Source organism: Vombatus ursinus, unplaced genomic scaffold, assembly GCF_900497805.2.
Source record: "Vombatus ursinus unplaced genomic scaffold, bare-nosed wombat genome assembly UNPS02011431.1, whole genome shotgun sequence".
In the NCBI taxonomy this organism is placed as follows: Eukaryota; Metazoa; Chordata; class Mammalia; order Diprotodontia; family Vombatidae; genus Vombatus; species Vombatus ursinus.
Genome location: NW_020951209.1, coordinates 2,681,876 through 2,699,342, shown reverse-complemented (window position 1 = coordinate 2,699,342; position 17,467 = coordinate 2,681,876). Strand labels below are relative to the sequence as shown.

The 17,467-nt window shown below is 38.0% G+C and overlaps 1 protein-coding gene across 3 annotated transcripts in view; it reads right to left on the bottom strand.

Annotated features, from left to right (window-relative positions):
* The window catches only part of GPR19 (G protein-coupled receptor 19), a 32,458-nt gene that overhangs the window by 5,748 nt on the left and 9,243 nt on the right, over window positions 1-17,467 (bottom strand). The window contains exons 1-2 of one of the 3 annotated variants that reach the window (XM_027856418.1): window positions 12,574-12,646; window positions 682-856 (exon numbers count right to left, since the gene is read on the bottom strand). The exons of 1 other annotated variant lie outside the window; for it this stretch is intronic. The gene's annotated coding sequence lies outside the window, so the exon portion shown is untranslated. Of the gene's footprint in view, window positions 1-681; window positions 857-12,573; window positions 12,647-17,467 lie in introns of those variants that run through there. One more of the 3 variants, XM_027856417.1, reaches the window with a different exon arrangement.

Genomic DNA, 17,467 nt, shown 5'->3' with positions numbered 1-17,467 from the left:
AAGAAAAGAAAAGAAAAGAAATACAACTATAGGGGATGCCCAGCAATTGGGGAATAGCTGAACAAACTGGGAATGTTGGTATAGGAATGTAATGGAATATTATTAACCATGAATAATTCTGAAAGAGATGATTTCAGAATAAGCAGAACCAGGGGAACCATTTATACAAAGACAACACTTTATGTAAAGAAAAAAAATATCTTTGCAAGACCTAAGAACTCCACTTAGTTTAACGATCAACTATTTCTCCAGAACGATAGCATCTTGCTCACTTCTTGAGTGAGATGTGTTGGACTCTAGGTGCAGAAAGAGACATATATTTTTAGACATGACCACTGTATGGATGCATTTTGCTTGATTCTACTTAGTTGTTACAAGGGTTTTTTTTTCTTTTTCTTTTCTAGGCTTCTTAGTTGAGAAGGGTAATTGGGGAAGGGTGTTGTTAGTAATAGGTCAAAAAGGACCACTGCAGAATTTTAAAAAAATTCACAGATAAGAAGAGAAGCCTGGCACTTAAAAAAAAGCAAGTGGTATGAAACAGTGATTCACCATTTCATAGGCCTTTTTGTGTGATCTGCTATGTATTAGAAATGCTCTATTGAATGGAAAAGGACTAATTATGGGATTCCAATGAATTCCACTAGAGTTCTTTAAAGAGGTTGACATGAATCCATTAATTACCATTCTTTGAGTCCAGTCACTGAACCAATTCCATATCCACCAGACTATACGATAATTTACCCCACACTTTTCCATCCTGTCCACAAAGGTATCATGAAAGACTTTATCAAATGCCATGTTGAAATTCAGGTTTACTATGCCTACGGAATTTTCTTGATCTTCCCATCTAATAATCCTGTTTAAAAAGGAAGAAAGGAAGAAAGAAAGAAAGAAATCAAGTTAGTCTGACATGACTTACTGGTTTTTTTTTTTTAACACTTTCCTTTCTATATGTTTGCAATCTGTCCTTATAAAATACATTTTAGAATTTTGTAAGGAATCAAGGTCAAACTCTCTGGCTTATGGAATGCTGGGCCTAGAAGACCCAAATTCAAATCTGATCTCAGACACTTACAAGCCATGTGATACTTGGCAAGTCACTTTAACTCTGTCTCAGTTTACTTAATAGTAAAATGGGGACAATAAGAGAATTAAATGAGATAATATTTGTAAAAACACTTAGTACAGTGTCTGGCACACAGTAGAAACTTAATAAATGCTTGTCCCCTTCCCCTTCCCCTTATAGTTTGAAAAATCTACTATCTTTCTTCTTTTGAAAACCCAGGTAACACTTTCCCATTTTTAGTCTCAAAGCACCTCTTTCATACTCTGGAAATTTTCCTATTCACAAGTCTCCTTCATATCCTGTACTGTAGTTCATGCGGGTCTCATGACATGTGTTCTTACAGAATTGTGGCTTCTCAGAGTTGGAAGGCACCTCAGAGATCATCTAGTCTCACACATACCTGAGGGAACCTCTATATAACATAAACTAATCTTCAATTTGAAGGCCTCCAGATAGGGGGAATCTATTGTCACCTAAGTCATCCCATTCCACTTGTGGATAGTGCTAATATTAGGTCCTTTGCTTTATGTAGCACCTGGGGACACTCCCTTAACTCAAAGTGGGTGTCCCCAGACAAGGCTACCCTCAGTTTCATATTTTCTGTGGGTCCAAACTCACTAAAAACCATAGTTTAGAAGTTCTCATCAATTTGTACACCTTTATGAGTCAACAAAGGCAGCTAGGTGGCTCAGTAGAGTGCCTGATCTGGAGTCAGGAAGACTCATATTCCTGAGTTCAAATGCAGCGTCACATAATTTTTAGCTGTGTGACCCTGGGCAAGTCACTTAACCCTGTTTGCCTTAGTTTACTCATCTGTAAGATAAGCTGGAGAAGGAAATGGCAAACCACTCCAGTATCTTTGCCAAGAAAATCCCAAATGGGATCATGAAGAGTCAGACATGACTGAAAAACGACTGAATGACAAAAACAAAAATTAGTCAGCAAGAGTACATAATTAATTGAAAGCAAAGACATAATGAAATAACATAGTAAGAAAAGTATCATTTTCCTCATAAACTTAGAGAATACTCTCTCTTTGTCTCTGTCTCTCTCCATCTCTCTGTGTGTCTCTCTCTCTGTCTCTGTCCCTCTCTTTGTGTCTCTCTCTTTCTCCATCTCTCTCTCCTGCAAATATGCTTACTATTAGTGGGAAGAGTGGATATGCATAGGGAAAATATGTGGCCAGATCCAATACATGGATAAGCAATTCATGCCTCTGATCCTGCAGGGCCCTTAATATCTTCTAGTGATGTCATCAAACTGGTCCCCAAGAGGCTTGTTCCCTTTTTTCCTTTACCTTTTTATCAAGAGGTCATTCACAGACCCTTTTCTCTTCCATCACCTTCTCCTACAGTATTAGGAGCAGTTAGGATTATTTCTTGAACCAATTGGCATTGGTGTTAATAAATGTTTGTACATAAAGTATAAACAAAACCTTAAAGAACAGAAAGACTCTATAATAGGAATTCACTCTCTATGGGAGAGAAAGCAAGAAGACGAGGGGAAGAGAGAGAGAGAGGAAAGCATCATTATCATCTCAGTTGAACTAAGCATTACACTGCTGTAATCACTATGTATACTGTTTTTCTGTTTCTGTTTATTTTACTTAGTTTCAGTTCATACAAGCTATCCCGTGCTTTTCTGTTATATTCATTATTTCTTATAACATAATAATCTATTATATTCATGTGCCACAATTTGTTTAGTCATTATCCAAAGGTTATCTACTTTGTTTCTGATTCCTTGCTACTATAAAAAGTGTTATTATAAATATTTTGTTGCCTATGGGACCTTTCCTTTTATCATTGACCTCTCTAGGATATGTGTCTACCAATGGAAACTCTGTGTCGAAAGGTAGGGACATTAATAGTCACTTTTTAATTTAATTCCAAATTACCTTCCAGAGTGGTTGCTCTAATTCACCACTCCACCAGCAGTGTATTAGTGGGGCCTTTTCCCCACAATCTCTATAACATTGACCATTCTCATTTTTTGCCACCTTTACCAATTTGCTAGATGTAAGATAAAACCTAAGAGTTATTTTAATTTGTATTTTTCTTTTTTAAAATTAATTTTTACTTATATCTTTTTTGTTACTCAAATTTTCCCCTGTACTCCTCTCCTTCCCAGAGAGCTATTTTTAAATAATTCTGTATAGCAAAGGATTAAAAAAAAAAAAAGAAAGAAGAGGGGCAACTAGGTGGCACAGCAGATAGAGTATTGGCCCTGGAGTCAGGAGGACTGGTCTCAGACACTTGACACTTACTGTGTGCACCCAGGCAAGTCACTTAACCCTAATTGTCTTAGAGAGAGAGAGAGAGGAAGAGAGAGATAGAAGAAGGGAAAAAAACCCACAAAATTGATCATCAAACCTTACAATATATGTAATGTTCTACATCTGTGCATTACCCCCTCCCACAATTATGAAAGAGGGAGGAGGTGACTTCTCATGTCCCTTCTTTGCAGCCAAGCTTGTTCTTTGTAATTTTACAAAACTCATTTTTTATTATGTTGTTGTTCTTTTTCTTAACTTTTACATTGGTAAAGTCATTGTGTATATTATTTTCTTGGTTCTACTTACTTCACTTTGCATCATTCATGTAAGTCTTTCCATTATTCTCTGCATTCACTGTATTTGTTGTTCTGTACAGCACAGTATTATTTCATTATATTCATGTATCACATTTGTTTATCCATTACTGAATTGATGTGTGTATCTATTTTGTTTCCAGTTCTTTACTACCATAAAGAATGGTGCTATAAATAATTGATGCATATGGGGACTTTTTTTTTACTAAATTTTTTATGTTCCTTGGAGCTTATGCCTCTTAGTGGAATCTCTGGGTCAAAGAGTATGAATATTTTAACCACTTTATTTACATAATTCCCAGTTGCTTTCCCAAATTATTGTATTAATTCATAGCTCCATCAACAATGCATTAATGTGCTTATCTTTCCACAACCCCTCTCACATTGTTACATATATATTTTTTGTCATCTTAGTCAGTTTTCTGATTGTAAGGTAAAAAACTTCAGTGTTGTTTTGATTTGCATTTCTCTTATTATTAGTGATTTTGAGCATTCTTTCATATGATTGTTAGTATTGTGCAATTCTTTTGAGAACTGTTTGTTTATATACTTTGACCCATTTATCTAATAGGGAATGGCTTTTGCTTTCTCTCTCTCTCTCTCTCTCTCTCACGCACGCGCGTGCACACACACACACACACACATATTAATTGTACATATCTTGGATACCAACCCTTATCAAAGGTATTTGATATAAAATTTTTCTCCCAGTTAACAATTTCCTTTCTTATTCAGTGCATTTTTTCTGCAAAAATTCAATGCATTGTTTCTGCAAAAATTTTTGTAATCAATTAAGAAGCATTTATTAAGTGCTTACTATAGTCATGTGGGGATTCAAAGAAAAAGCAAAACCATTTCCTGCCCTAAAGCACTTTATGGGAGAAATAACATGTACATAAATAGGTGAAGACAAGATAAATATAAAGAAGGTAGATGATAGTTTAGGGGAGAAAGTGCTAGCAGTTACAGAGACCAGAAAAGGTGTCTTGGAAGAAATGATTATAGATGTGGGTTTTAAAGGAAGCCTGGGATTCCAAGAGGCAGAAGTGGGAGCATTTCAGGAATCAGGAACAGTCACAGTACAAAGGAATGAAAATCTGACATGGAGTCCTGTGTGAGGAATAGCAAATAGGATAGCAGGATAATTAAATTCCAAGCAATTGAAATTATCTGTTGTGTCTTTTGTGATTTATTTTTTGGTTAAGAAATCCCCCCCCCCAGCCCCCACCCCAGACACTAATGCATTGTTGGTGGACTTGTGAACTGACCCAACCATTCTGGAGAACAATTTGAAACTATGCCCAAAGTTTCATGCATATCCATTGACCCAGCTATACCACTACTAGGTCTGTATCCCAAAGAGATCGTAAGAAAGGGAAAAGGACTTACATGTACAAAGATATTAAAAGGAGCTCTTTTTGTGGTGGCAAAGAATTGGAAATTAAGGGGATGCCCATCAATTGGGGAATGGCTGAACAAGTTGTGGTATACGAATGTAATGGAATACTATTGTGCTATAAGAAATGATGAGCTGGTAGAGTTCAGAAAAACCTGGAAACACTTACTTGGACTAATGCTGAGTGAAATGAGCAGAACCAGGAGAACATTATACACAATATCAGCAACATTGTGTGATGATCAGCTATGACTGATTTAGCTCTTCTCAGCAGTACAGTTATCCAAGACAATTTCAAAAGACTCGTGATGAAAAATGCTATCCATATACAGAGAAAGAACTGATGGAGTCTGAATGCAGATCGAAGCATACTATTTTCATTTTCTTTGTTTTTTCTTTGTGTATTTTTTTCCCTTTTGTTCTGTTTCTTCTTTTTAAAACATGACAAACATTGAAATATGTTTTATGTGATTGCACATATATAACCTATATCAGATTGCTTACTATCTTGGGGAGGGGGAAAGAAAATGAAGATGAGAGAAAAGTCTGGAACTTAAAAATCTAATAAAAAATGAATTTTGAAAATTATCTTCACATATAATTGGAAAAAATAAAATACTATTTACATTAAAAAATAAATGTTTCTCTTGAATATTGGTATGGCCTTGAATCATCATATTCCATTCACAACTTTCATTCTTCTAAATCTCAGTGATATCTACGAGACTGAATTTTCTTATATTCTATACATTTGTGTATAGGTATCTTAAACGATTAGAATTAAAAAGTCTGGCTCTGGAGTCAGATGATTTGGGTTTAAATCCAGCTTCTGATGCAATCTGTGTGACCTTAGCTCAGTTACTTGATCTTGGGCTTTAGTACTTCATCTTACCTGATGGTGAGGCCATGAACTATATAGCCTTTAAAGTACCTTCTATCACTAGATCTACGACACTCCAAACCTTATGAACCTTTTTCCTGAATAGTTTCCTTTAAATTCTGGAGTATTCAGATAATCAAAAACAAAATATAACAATAAACTTTGCTATTATAAAAAGTGTCATAACTTAATCCCCTACTCAGTTCTAATGGAAATATTACAAACATTTAATCCTTCAATTGTTATTCTACCTGTATATGATTTTTTTCAATATGTGATGAGCAAATGTAATAATACTATTTTGCATTTTTTAGACTGGAGAAAGGATTCTAAAATTTGGGGCAAAAATTATAAAGTAGAAGCCATTTCACAATTGATTATCCATAATACCAAAAAGCTTCTACCTAATTAAAATTTTTAAATGGATTTGATTTGGGGAAGAAGCAATAGAATAATGAAATTTGAGCTGTTTCTACATGTAACACTCATGGAGACACAAGGGGAAACTAATGATTAGGTCTATACTAGGGGAAGAGATGAAGGGCAGTGGAACAGAACTAGATTAGTCCAATGAAAAATAACATTTGCAACATTCATATTCCTTTTCTTTCATCATTGACATAGAGGAAGGTTGTTATTGTTTGTCCTTCTTTCTCGAAGAGGACCATGGCATCAGGAAGGTGATACCATGACTTGCAAATGAATTGGATTTAAGTGAGGGAGAGCTGTGAGCCATCTGTGTCCAGTGGCAAGATATAAATCAGGACAACTAGAGATGGCCCCCATAGAAGAAGGTAGGGAGGGAAAAAAAAGAGGGGGAAAGTATAAGACAATAGGATCAAAGGAAATACACAATTAACAATCCTAACTATGAATGTGGATAGGATTAACTTACTTATAAAGTAGATGAGAATAGCAAAATGAATGAGAAAGGAACACACTGGAAACCTAGAGTTACTCATAGAGCTAAACAGGGGCTGAAATAGAATTTTGCTTTAAGCAAACTAAAAAATGAGAGCAAGCAATCAGTATTTCAGATAAGGAAACACTAAAAATATATAGTTAAAAGAGATAAACAGGGAAACTACATTGTGCTTATAGGCACCATAAAAAGAGAATAGGGGCAGCTAGGTGCTACAGTGGATGGAATGCTGGCTCTAGAGTCAGGAGGATCTAGGTTCAAATCTGGCCTCCAGACACTAGCTAGTGTTAACATTCTATATTTTAAGGTCCTTTCCAGCTCTAACATTTTATGTTCTAAGGCCCCTTCCAGTACTAACACTTTATGTCAGTCAACACATATTTATTAAACTACATGCTAGGCACTGTTTTTAACAATCTATGTTTTAACATTCTATAGATCTTTTCTAGCTCTAACATATGATGTTTTGTGTACTAACATTCCAAGTTCTAAGGTCCTTTCAGATTTGGGAGATTTTTGTGAATGTTCAAGGGTATTTTGTGGATTATCTTTGGCTTCCTGTGGGTTCCCCCTTTAGCCTCAGAACCATTTGGAGCTGGTAGACTTGGGTTCCAATCCTAGGGCACCCAGAGGAGGAAATAAAAACCTTAAAGGAAGCTGTGTTTAGCAGCTCTGAAGTTTACTAAGCACTATCTTCAAAGCAGTCGTGTGATGTCGGGAATACATTATGTGTATTTCTTATTTTACAAATGAGGAAACCAACGTCTAGAACAGACATGTGACTTGCCCAGAATCAAATAGCTGGTGGTAGATTCAAACTCAAATCTTTTCATTTCCATGACCAGGGTACCACAATAAGGCTGCTAGGAGGCACAGTGGATAGAGAGCCAGACCTGGAGTCAGGAAGACCTGGCCTCAGACACTTGCTAGCTGTGTGACCCTGAGCAAGTTACTTAACCCTGTTTGCCTCAGTGTTCTCATCTGCTAAATGAGCTGGAGAAGGAAATGACAAACCACTCTAGTACCTTTGCCAAGAAAACCCCTATTGGGATCGTGGAGAGTCAGATATGACTGAAAAACAACTCAACAAGAAGGAACTGGAACTGTGATTTCATTGGTATAAAGAACTACCAGGCATTAGGTTTCCACAACCACCAAAATTGTAATCTTTCACTACAGATTGCTGATACTATACTTGTATGCATACAATTCTTTATAACAAAACATTAATTCTGATAATATGCACTTCTCCTAACACAGTAACCATGAAAAAATCCTATGCTACATGAAGAGACACCTACCTCACTACCCCTTATATTCTTCTTTACAATATAATACAATTCCTTCAGGATATCCTTTACTTACTTTTCTTATTTTGGGTTTCTGGCTTTGTTATAAGTGGCAGTCTGTTCATATCCACCATACATTTCCTTATTGTCCTCTATATGATACTCATTATTAGTTCTTAGGAGGCAATGCTATTTCAAATTTTACTGACATAGCAACACCAATAAAATGTTAAAATTGAAAACACAGATCTTTGCTTTCATGGACTGTTCTAGGTCAGTAAAAAGGCTTTGCAATCTCCCAAAGCAATCTAATACCCTATCTTCTGTTCAATTCCTGGGTTCAACTTATTTTCCATTTGTACTATTTGTCACAGAAATGCATAGTGTTGGACAAGTTGTATATAGTGTCCATCCAATTGCATGTTGAAAGCTGGGCAATAGATATTTTTCATCCACTTGGTTGTTGCTGGGTTGTTGGATGGGCCAAATTCCATTAAGTAATTAGGAATGTCTTCCAGGAGGCTCTGCAATGTTCTGGAGCTTGATGTAAAATATTTCTGATAATTCTGGGATGATATTATTCACCCATTTTGTGTTAAGGTATTAAAGCACATTTCAGTGCTCTCTTGAAGAGAAAGCATATTAAGTTCTTATTATATACAAACTGAGATAACTGGGTCATCTCAAGTTGGGAAATAGAACATAGAGCAGGTACTACTTTGATGGAAGGTGTGGGACTGTAACCAAGGAGGATTTTTGTGGCATACAGTGGAGGCTGGGGAAAGGAAGTATCTAGACAGCCAGGGCCTGCATGAAAAAGCCTGGAAGAAGAGAAGGGGAGAGAAAAGGACATAAAGAATGCTGCAGAAGTCAAGAAAAGGAGCCCTACAGAATCAGCAATTTTGCTAAGAGCAATCTCTGGCTTCTCATCATTAACTTTGCCTTCCCGAAACTGAAAAAGCTTTATTCACACATATTTTTACACTATAGGAGATTCTAATATGTAAAGATTCTTTGTAGCTTTATGGTCTATTGGCAGCTAGGTGGAACAGTGGGTAGAACATTGGACCAGAAGTCAGAAAGATCTGAGTTCAAATCCAGCCTCAGACACTTATAAGCTGTATGACACTGGGCAAGTCACTTTACCTCAGTCTGCCTCAGTTTTTTCAGCTGTAAAATGGGGCTATTAATGGCATCTACCTTCCAGGGTTGTGGTGAGGACCAAATGAGACAGTATTTCTAAAGCACTTTGCAACCCTTAAAGTGTTATGTTAAAATTAGCTATTGTTATTCATGTTTTTAATTTCTTAAACTTAAACTTGATTAGTCACTGTGTTTATTTCCAAATGGCTCAAATGAGCAGTAGCAATAGCAATAGGGTTTTCTTTAGGATGGAAAACACACTCCATATTCTACTCATCTTAAATAGTATCTAACTAAGGTCCATTTATGAATAATGAGCAGGAAGGTGAGCACATGTTCCTCATTTTACAGTCCATGCAAGGTCACTAAGGGCTAGGTTTGTATTTAGAGGAGAGAAAAGGCATATTGTTAGGTTTTCACTGACTCCTCAAATCAGGAATCTTAGGGACATCTGTTATTCCACCCTAACCTTCTATGTAATGATCATTTATCTCTCACTCACCCACAGATACATCTGTTTTGGCACTCTAGCAGAGGTATATGTGACATATTGAAGGTCTGAAAAAAACATGATCACACCCGCCCACCATGTACCACCATGTACCTTCACATGTTGATCTAGAGATGCAACATTGGAATAAAGAATAAAGGCCGATTGTTGTGTCTAGGTAGAAATCAAGGTATAATGGAATGAGTACTGCCTCTGGAATCAGAGGACTTGCCTTGGGCAAGTCACAAACTCTTCCAACCAGACCTTCCTCATCTTTAAAATGAGAGAGTGGTACTAGATGGCATCTGAGGTCCAGATGTAAACCTATGATCCTAGAAAAGGTAGTTGTCAGCCTTTTAAACCAAAAAGGGATGGACTTTACAGTTTGGATCTGAGGGAAGAATTCATCAAAAGAATTATATGGAATAGGAAAATTCCACATTATTATTTAAAATTTGGATTAAAGAAGCAAAGCAGCATGGTACAGTAGAATAAGCATTAGAGTTAGGAGGATCTGGGTTTGAATCCCAGTTCAATTACTTTTTTCCTTTTTAATTTTTGGTTTAAAAATATATGTATATATAATAAATTCAGCATGATTTCCCCCCCGCCCCCGCAGAAGCCATCCTGTTTAATTGTTTTCCTCTAAACCCCCTGTTCACGTACGCACATTTTTAAATGCTTCATTGATATTCTCTCCTTCCCCTATCCTTTCCTTCTTTCCTGTTTCCCTTTCTTCCCTCCCTCCTTCCATCCTTCCCTCATTCCTTTCATGCCATCCTCTTTCCTTCTCTCCCTCCCTTTTTCTTTACCTCTCTCCCTTCTTTCTCTCTTTCCTTCCCTCCCTCCTTCCTTCCTTTGTATGTTTGTCCTTTGAAGTAAATATTCCTTTGTAAAAGCTAATCTGACTGTTAGTGGTTAAATGGAAGTGGAGTGCAGAGAAACCCTACAAATGGGAGGGAACTCTCTGCAGGGAGAGGAGTAAGGAGGGGCGGGACTAAAGCCAATGACAGCGAGACTAGACCAGGGGTGGGGAACCTGCAACCTCATGGCCACATGTGGCCCTCTAGGTCCTCAAGTGCAGGGGTACCCCAAGTTTTCTGTAGTTCCTATATTAGTTTCCTTCTCAAAGCCAAGAACTTCCTTTATTTCAGAGTTATTACACTTGGTGCAAGGCATCGCCTTTTTAATTTTTTATTGATTTTTTAGGATTTTGATTTAGGGATAGGAGGAGCTAAACTGGAATCTTTAGAGGATTATGGCATAAAAGTACTTTAGAGCCAGTGATGGAGAAATAGGAATGCTATGTGAGTATCCATGTGTGTGTATGTGCACACACAAGATCATAACATCAGCCAAGAGCATGGGCAAAGGTAAGTGGATACCGTAGTTAAAGGAATCTTAGCTAGAGTTCTCTTTAGTCCATCCTGTTAACATCCTTTTTAGTCCTAAGTGCTACCAGTTATAGCTGCTAAAAAGAAAAAGGAGGGCAAAAGAAAGATGAGATGGAGATGGAAGGAGAGGAAAGGAAAGGAAAGGAAAGGAGAGAGAGGGGTGGGGTATGGCAGAAAGTGGTGGTGTCATTCTTTGGACTCTATACTGTGGGTTGCCCTGCCTCCCTCATTCCTCCCCCCACCAATTTCTAACCTATTCCTTGGAGGTAATTCATGTCAAGAAGAAAGAGAAAATACCTCTGCTTCTACATAGATGAGTTGAAGAGGGATTATGAGACCTAATTATTATCTTTCACCGAAAGGGCTTTGCCCATAAGACTAGGCAGTTTGCCCCCATGGAATAATTTGAAAAGTACCAAAAGGCCACCCTACGCAAACTTATGCTTACCATATGCATGAAATTAACAGCATTAAAAATCATTCTTTAACTTGGCTACTCTGATCAATACAATATCCCAAGACAATCCCAAAAGACTCATGATGAAAAAATGATATCCAACTTCAGAGGGAGAACTGATGGACTCTGAATGCAAACTGAATTATAATTTTTCTCACTTTCTTTATTTTTCATGCTTTTCAAAATATGGTTAATATGGAAATATGTTTGCATGATTTCACATGTATAATTGATATTATATTGCTTGCCTTCTTGATGGGCATGGGAGGAGATGAGAAGGAGGGAAAGAATTTGGAACTCAAAATTTTAAAAGAAAAGAATGTTAAAAACAATCTAAATTTTCCCAAAGAAAGAATAATTCTTTAAAGACTTTAAATCATATAGGGCTGACAGGATGGTACAAGGGAGACAGGATGGTACAATGGGAAGGACAATGAATTAACAGTCAAGAATCCTGGGTTCTAGTCCCACCTCTGTCACTGTGACTTTCATAAAGTCACTTAACCTCTCTAGCCCAAAGATTCCTTATCTGTAAAATGAGGGGTGAGTTCCATATTCCTTTTCAGCTCTGAAATTCTTTGACTCACAGAGCATTTTAATTGAGTTAAGGCACTGTTATCTGGGATGTGTAGCACAGTCACTAGAAAACATATAAATAGAGATTAGTGTATTTTAGTAGATTTATCCCCACCATTGCTATCCCAAGTAAATGAAATAACTAAGGGAAAAAGGAACAGGCAGAGTTTATTTTGTTGGAGGATGGAGAAAGAAGAAGTTGGGCCTGTGTTTGCTGAGGACTGAATGAGCTCCTCTTTGACCTGTTTCTGGGTAGCTAGCATGTCATCATCATCATCATCATCACCATCACCATCAGTAGTAGTGGTAATAATTCACATTGATATAATTCAATTGACAGAGTGCTTTCCTCATAACATCATAACACTTACAGTAAGTGAAGGTTACAGTTAAGATTCAAATCCAGGTCTTCAGATTCAAAACACAGTGTTCTTTCCACTAAAGTACATCAGAATAGGACTCCACAAAAAAAAAAAAGAAAAAGAAAAGAAAAGAATAGAGCTTTGAATTTGCCTCAGACCTGCCCTGCTTTCCTTTATAAACATACACTGGCTCTGCCAGCATGTCATGACTTTTCCTTTTCAAAGATGGGTAGGGAGGGAACAAAGTCAAGCTCTATAGTTACATTCCCATTTTATTTACTTCCACACAGCCCAGAAAATTGAAATACCTTCTACATCTCATTCACTGACTATTACATGACCCTCCATTCTTGGTTAGACAGTTTCTAATTGTAATTAGAATGATAATAATTAGGTATTTATAATTATCAAGATAACCAGAAATGAGGAAGAAGAGAGAGTTATTTCAGTGCACACAGTTCAGGGAATTTTTTGAAAAGCAGATATTTGGCAAGTATTATAGTTGCTCAATGTTTGTTGTTCATAAGCACTTATATATTCTGTTCCACATGACAAGCATGTCAACAAGCAACAACAAATTGACAGAATAAGATCTCTCTGTATAGCCCACTAGAAATTTCCATAGAGTCATAAGGAGATGTAACAGGTTTCAATTTCCTTATCTGTAAGATTATTGGCTTGGCTAAATGATCCCAAGGGTTTTGATGCTATCGAAACAGTCCAAATGTGAGGTGATGAGGGTCTGCATCAGGGTGATAGCAATGTCAGAGGAAAGAAGGGGGCCTGGGTGAGGGATATCATGAAGATAAAGCCATGAATAAAGGATGCATGTGAATTTACATTAAACATGTATCTATTTTGTTGTTGTTGTTTGGTCGTTCAGACATGTCCAACTCTTTGTGACCCCATGGACCATACTGTCCATGGGGTTTTCTAGGCAAAACCCCAAAGAGTGGTTTGTGTTTTCCTTATCCAGTGGATTAAGGTGAACAGAGATTGAGAGACTTGCCCAGGGTTACACAGCTAGTAAGTATCTGAGTCTAGATTTGAACTCAGGTCTTCCTGAATCCAGGCTCAATGGCTCTATCCAATGCGTCACCTAGTTGCCTTGGGCTGGCTTGACAAAGCATCAAGGTACTCTGAGGGAGAGGCAAGAGGATAAGGTGAGCCAAACCACCACCAGCCACTCTGCTAACACTACCTCTCTTCTGACTCCAGTGGAAACTATTCAAGACCCTTTGCCTAACAGCCCTAGAACAGCAGTATCTCCACACCCCATGATGCTGCTTCTAGTTTGGTCCCTGTCACCATCATTCATGAGAGTAACTCCTAGAAAACTAGAATAAGCAACTGTTTCTGTAGGTGTTGCTGTCACCTCTTCATCAGCCACAGCCCCTGAAGACCCAAAAGAGAAAGTCTTTGCCATCAAAGTCCTTGGCACTGACAATTACTCCAAAATCTGAAATGGATCTGATTTTATCAATGGAAATGACAGTAAGGAAGGATGCATTAGCTGGGTATGGTGGCGCACACCTGTCATCCTTGCTCCTGGAAGGGAGTTCTGAGCTGCAGTGGCTGAGCTGATCAAGTGTTTGCAATAAGTTCAGTATTAATATGGTGAGCCTCTGGAGACAGAGGGCCAGCAAGCAGCTTAGGAAGGGGTGAACAAGCTCAGTTGGAAATGAAACAACAGGTCAAAGCCCTGACACTAATCACAGAGGGGTGGAGTCCATGAGTAATCCCTGTACTTCCAGCCCAGGTGAATTAGGGAGACCCAGTATTTTTTTTATTTTTACACTGCCTTGACACAGTGCTTTGCACATAGTAAACAGTAGAGGCTTACTCATTCATTCATAAGCTGTATTATCTATAATATAATAATCTGTAATATAATTGTAAATAAATACAAATACAGTTACAACTATATTTTCATGTAGTCTTTGCTTGCATGTATAGTAGGTGCTTAACATTTGTTCTGTTGTATACAGAAAAAGTGAGTCAGTCAGAAAACATTTATTAAATACCTACTATATGCCATGCACTGTGCTAAGTACTGGAGGTACAAAGAAAAGCAAAAGGCAGATCTTACTGTCCAGAAGCTCACAGCCTAATGAGTGAGATAACCCGAGAGTACCTATGTACAAACATGATCATATACAGAATAAATTGGAGATAATTAACAGAAGGAAAGCACCAGCATTAAGAGACAAGCTGGGAAAAGCTTCTTGTGGAAGGTGGGATTTTAGCTGAGACAGGAAGGAAACCAGGGAAGTCAGGAAGTGGGGGTGAAGAGAGAATTATAGGCATAAAGGACAGTAAGTAAAAATGTCTGGAGACAGCAGATGGATTGTCTTGTTCAAGGAAGTTAGTCAGTGCCACTGGATAGTAGAGTATGTGGGGGTGAGTAAGATGTAAGAAGATTGAAAAGGTAGGAAGGGGCCAGGTTATGAAGGGCTTTGAAAATCAAAAGAGGATTTCATAATCGATCTTGGAGATGATAGGAAGCCACTAGTATAGATTTAATAGTAGGGTGACATAGTCAGACCTGTGCTTTAAGAAGATGAATTTGACAGCTGAGTGGAGGGCAGATTGCAGTGGGGAGAACCTTGTGTCAGGGAGACCAACCAGCAGACTGTGACAGTAGTCCAGGTGTGAGGTGATAAGGGTCATCACCAGGGCAGTGGCAGAGGACAGGGACAGAAGGGGGCATTTGCTTGAGATGTTATGATGGCCAAAACTGATAGGAATTGACAACAGATTGGGTGTGAGTGGGGGGGGAGAGAGAGAGAGAGAGAGAGAGAGAGAGAGACAGAGACAGAGAAAGACAGAGACAGACACACAGACAGACAGAGACAGAGGATGACACCTAGGTTGCAAGCCTGAGTGACTGGGAGGATGGTGTTACCCTTGAAGGGAAGTTAGAAACAAGGGGAAGATCAGGGGTGGGGAAGAGGAGGTGAAGAGATAATTCAGTTTTGGATATGTTGATATAGGACATCCAGTTTGAGATGTCCAATCGGTAGTTGTGAGTGTGAGTGTGGAGGTTAGGAAAGCTTTTTCAAGTGAAAGTGCTGTTATTGCTAGCCACCCTTAAGGTTATAATTTCTTGGTTTTTCTCTTTATTTATTTTTCTTACACATTAAAATAATAACAAATTTCCTACTCTATAAATATATTGAGAAAGGCAACTATTTTGTTGCTGGAGGAAATTAGGGCAAAGGTCACTAGCCCTTTTTGGTATTCTCCACCCAGCTAAGTTCCTGTGATTGGATGGTACCCAAGAGGCATGATGGGGAGTTGAGAGGTCTCTCCTCATCCCAGCTTATTTCCAGTTTTGAGCTCACACAGGTCATTAGATGTTTTGCTATTTGGAGCCCTTGAGAATGATTTGGGAAATCTATTAGTATAATAGGAAATAAAAAGAATTTCCTGACAATACAATGATGAGATAACAAGTTTGTACCAACAAAGCAAAACAAAATGGTAACAGACTGAGAGATGTAATATATTGGATCACAGAATTAGAGCCAGAAGAGTTCTCCTAGTCTAACCCTTTCATTTTACAGATGGGGAAGCCTAGATACATGGATCCATTGAAAATCTAGAGGTTCTGTCCACTGCATTACATTAACTTGAAATAGCAACTAGATGGTAGAGTGGACTTGGTAATGCCAGACTTGGAGTCAGGGAGACCTGAGTTTAAATCCTGCCTCAGATACTAGCTGTATCATCCTAGGCAAGATACTTAACCTTCCAGCCTCAATTTCCTCACCCTAAAATGGGGGATAATAATAGCACCTACCTCTTGGGTCATTGTGGGGATCAAAAGAAATAACAAATGTAAAGCATTTTGCAAAGCTATATAAATGATGGCTATTATTATTATTAGCAACAGAGGAGGAATGGGAAATTCAAAAGACAAAGTTTTCCTAAAGACTTTTCTAGGTACCTGGCTGGGTATAGCTGACTCTGGTATGAAAATCAAAAGAGATAAGTTGGGGCAGCTAGGTGGTGCAGTGGATAGAGCACTGGCCCTGGATTCAGGAGGACCTGAGTTCAAATCCTGCCTCAGACACATAATACTCACTAGTTCTGTGACCCTGGGCAAGTCACTTAACCCCATTGCCTAGCCGAAAAAGAGAAGGGGAAAAAAAAGAGAGAGATAAGTTGAAGCTATAGGATTTTCAGAGTTGAGGTCCTAACTGCTGCCGCAGCTCAGCAAAGAAGCTGCATCACAATTGAAGACCAGCAGATGGTAGTAGTGAGCAATTCAGGTGACCTACCCGACAGAGAATCGATGTTTTAAGTGTTCATCAGAGAACAGCTCGGTGGAGACGCACACCAGAGAGCAGTATTATGAGGTTATCAAGGGCTAATTATCTTTTTTTCCCCCCGTAAATAGTATTTTACTTTTTCCAATTACATGTAAAGATAGTTTTCAATATTGATTTTTATAAGATTTTGAGTTCCAAATTTTTCTCCTCCTTTTCCTTCTTCCCCCCTCCGAACTCCACATGGCAAGCAATCTGATATAGGTTATAAATGTGCAATTAGGGAAACATATTTCCACATTAGTCATGTTGTGAAAGAAGAAAAAGTAGCGTTGTGGATAGAGCACAGGCCCTGGAGTTAGGAGGACCTGAGTTCAAATCCGGCCTCAGACACTTGACACTTAACAGCTGTGTGACCCTAGGCAAGTCACCCAATCCCAACTGCCTCACCAAAAAAAAAAAAAAAAAAAGAACAAAAGGGAAAAGCCATACACCAAAAAACCCCTCAAAATTAAAAAATGTGAAAATAATATGCTTTGTTCTGCATTCAGACTCCGTCAGTTCTTTCTCTGAATGTGGACAATTACTTTTCCTTTGGACATTTGTGGGTTTCTTTGGAACCGTCTATATTA